Source organism: Chrysochloris asiatica, unplaced genomic scaffold (assembly GCF_000296735.1).
Source record: "Chrysochloris asiatica unplaced genomic scaffold, ChrAsi1.0 scaffold00061, whole genome shotgun sequence".
Lineage (NCBI taxonomy): Eukaryota > Metazoa > Chordata > Mammalia > Afrosoricida > Chrysochloridae > Chrysochloris > Chrysochloris asiatica.
The window spans coordinates 883,451-887,311 of NW_006408579.1; the positions used below are offsets into that span (position 1 = coordinate 883,451).

General features: G+C 39.3%; 1 protein-coding gene across 2 annotated transcripts in view; it reads right to left on the reverse strand.

Annotated features, from left to right (window-relative positions):
* The window catches only part of STXBP5L (syntaxin binding protein 5-like), a 526,662-nt gene that overhangs the window by 457,660 nt on the left and 65,141 nt on the right, over positions 1–3,861 (reverse strand). The window lies entirely within an intron of this gene.

A 3,861-nucleotide genomic window follows, 5' to 3' on the forward strand; every position in this document is an offset into this window, starting at 1 on the left:
GGACTCAGAGACACATTGGTGGCAGTGGTGGCGTGCTGTGGAGTCGATTCTGACTCATAGTGACCCTGCATAGGATTTCCGAGGCTGTAAATCTTTACAGGAGCAGAAAGCCTCATCTTTCTCCCATGGAAACACTGGTAGTTTCGAGTTGCTGACCTTGAGGTTAGCAGCCAGACTCGTAACAACTACACTATCAGAGCTCCTTAAAGACACATTAATGGGAGGTATTATCTGTGTTTCTTAAAAGAATGTATTTCCTTTAAAAGTACAAACAATGTGCTTAAACATTTAGCTCTATATTCTCTGATTCAAAGGAACTAATTGTCTAACTAGTGATGGTGTTAGCCTATTAAAGTTGATTTGCTGTTTATTTAGTCTGGCTCCCTTGTGAGCTACACACTTGTATTTCAAACAGTCCACTGAGATATCTGGTACTGTTATTTCTATGCATATAAATAGCTGTTAAGTAATATATGGTTACCTCTCTTCCTCAAATGATATTTTCTTACATCTCTAGTAATAAATAGGAGAAAACATTGTGTGAACTTCATTTACAAATAAGATTTAAATTACTATTTACAGAAATAGCATTATTGTCCTCTAACAAAAAAGTAAGTACAGAGCACACATTTTTCTTATCCCAGTTGCAAAGAACTTAAAATCTCTGCTTTTATCTTGCTACATTAGAAACAATGAAGACTGTATGCATACAATCAGTACTCCAAAAGCAGCCTCCACCATTTGCTTACTATACCAGGCACAGTGAAAATCATTTAGATAAATTATCTCATTTAGTTTTCATTTATTTCTATAACCCCATGAGATAGCTAGTGTCATTTCAGATGAGGAAATTGAAGCTTAGAAAGGTTAATCAATTTGTACAAGGTCACTAAGCCAGTAAATAGAGTTTAATTGATAGCTTTGGAAATAAGAGCTCAGTATGTAGATCCTTTAATCCTATCACAGCATGAACGAATGTAACTAACAAATTTGTTACATCTGTTACTTAAATTTACAAATTTAAGATCTGAGTCAGAAATGGTTTTGAAATGGATTATAAGAAATACCAGAACTTCAATTTGAATTAGAGCCAAGATCAGCGATTGGGTTAAAGCAACCATAAGGAAAATTAGCAAACATTTTGTGCTACTAACTTTACTAAGGAATGTAAATAAAATCAAGTAATCCCTATGCTTAATGCTTCAATCATGAAAATAGTGAAATGATATCAAGAAAGGAGAAACAATAACCCTCTTTGATCTTTGGGGGATAGCAAGGGCAGAAAGGGAACTAGAGACCAGTAAAATGTTTTTTGACCTCCTGCTTCCCAACAAAATGCTTTTATTTTCATGTTCTGGAAGAAACAATGTCATGATAAGGAAGGAAGAACCTCTGACTCATGTTCCTATGGTCCTTCATAAATCTTCTGAGCTTATAACTTTATAATTCAAGACACTTGCACCATTTTTAAATGTCAGTTTATTAATTTTCCTGGAATGCTTAAAGACAGTTTATTTTGCAAATGCAGAGCAGAAAAAGGCAAGATCAGGCACAATGGCAAAAGTATGGGTGGTCCAGGGTCCAGTAAAAATAGACACAAGATCTCTGAAACCTATGATTAAGAATGGGAAAATAGGTCTGTAATCCGAGGGAAAAGGAAGAAGACTGGCAGGGATTATTAAAGGTTAAAAATTATAGACTAATGCCACTGAGAAGGAGCTCTGGTAGCATAATGGTTACGAATTGGGCTGCTAATCTCACAGTCAGCAGTTCGAAACTACCAGCTGTTCTGCGGGAGAAAGATGAGGCTTTCTGCTCCCATAAAAATTTACAGCCTCGGAAACCCTGTACAGGGTCACTATGAGTCAGAACAGACTCCACGGCACATAACAACAACAAATGCCCCTGAGCTCTATTAAGGTCACCTCTACTTCATGTTGTTGTTGGTAATAGGCCTCTAATAATTATAGCCAGCACAGTTCACAGGTTAAAAGTTGAAAAATGGATATTTAAAGGGGGAAAAAACGTGTTAAGTTATCTCTTCTGACTATGAAAATCTTAGTCATCAATGTGCCATGAAACGAAAAATCTGAAAGAATTTCAAGAGAAATAGAAATATTTGTGGCCCCATATAGCCACCAAATTTTTCTTATTTTACTTAATCTATTGCCCAATTCTCAAGTGACAGCAAAAGTTTGTACATTGGGACTTCCAGTTTGGGAACAGGAGAAGCAGAGGCAGGCAGGAACGGCTCCTTGGTGGGGGGGAGGAGGGCGGGTACAAACAGACAAGGCACTTTGCCATAATAGTTCCATGACTTACGATCTAATACAAATTGTGGGGCATCAATTTTTGGCACCCACCAGTGGAGAAATCTTGACTGTGGCAGCACAGCAATTTCTGAATTAATCGGGATGCTGTCTGAGACCCCTCAGCCCGGGCTGAGATCAGAGTGTGGGGCCATAGCCAAGCTGATACAGCGTGGAAACCATGGTGTGGCTTCTGGAAAAAGAGGTGTGACATCTTTTTACACTTTTCTTTCCTTCTCTCTGTCCCACCCTCTCTGCCCAGCCTGGACATCTTCAGCCAGGTGGGAGCACACCTCCAAAAGGGTCCAGCACTGCGCCCACAGGGTACACTTTTTCCACGGCACAAAAAGGAAATCCCTAATAACGGTTCTACAAGCTAATCCTTTGCTTCTTATGACGTCTGCCTATGTGACTCAGCCCTAAAGCTGAACTGGGCAAGACCCTTTATTCCTCCCTAACAAGAGACAGCAGACCTGGCCATACAGCCAAAACTTATCTGCAACTTGTAAAACTCCAATATAAAAGGCAAGAGCCAACATCAACTACTATATACAAGGACACAGCTACTTTGAGAATTATGCTGTGCATATGCAGATACCTAATTGACCTTCAGAGTTAAAAATAGTGGACAATCTTTTTTCCATTCATTTCTCATATCTATCTGTTCGCCCCCACGGTGGTAACTAGAGGAAGGGCCTGAGTGAATGGACACTCCCACACACCGCTGGAGGTTTCTACTGTGCATGCTCACAGGACTGTGTAGCAAAGGATACCAGACAGTCAGCTACGGGTTTATTTTTCTTTTTGTGTGGTGGGTTTTGTCTCTGTCTTTATACTGCTTCTCGTTTTTCAGTCCTGTTGTGTTCACTTTTTTAATGGGGTGGTAGCTTTCTCTCCCTATGTTACTGAAGAAGAGGCAGCAATCGTGGCCATATAGCCAAGCTACAAGCATGCCCATAATATTCCACCATCCAGACAGGAGCCAATAACAGCTGCTAGGCATTACATAGATAGCCAACACTTGCTAAGATAGCCTGCAGCTGAGTAATAACAGACGTGAAAAGGGAAGCCTATCTCCAGATCACATCCACCAGGAGACACTCAGTAACCTTACCAACACAACAACATACATTAAATTAATCACTGAAAATACATATAACTATTGAAAATGTCCAAGAAAAAAAAAAAAAAAAAACCCAACAAAAGGCCAAAAAAACAGAAAAGAGTAACTGAGACAAACATGCTGGAGGCAGATATAGACTTCCCATTAGAAGACAAGCAGCTTTGGATCTTTCTGAGAAGCAATTCAGAAGAATGATATGGAGACAAATCCAAATGCTCCACAGAGGGGTGGAGGAAAATAAGGAAGAAGTCAGGAAGAGTAATCAAACAAAATATAGCACTGGAAACAATTCAAAACCTGCAAACAGAGGTCCAGATGACTAATTTTTAAAAAAATCATAAATGGACAATACACTGAAAGGGCAAAGGAGTAGAATTGAAGAGATGGAAGCCAGAACCAGCAAGTTGGAAGACAAATCTCTCAATACTG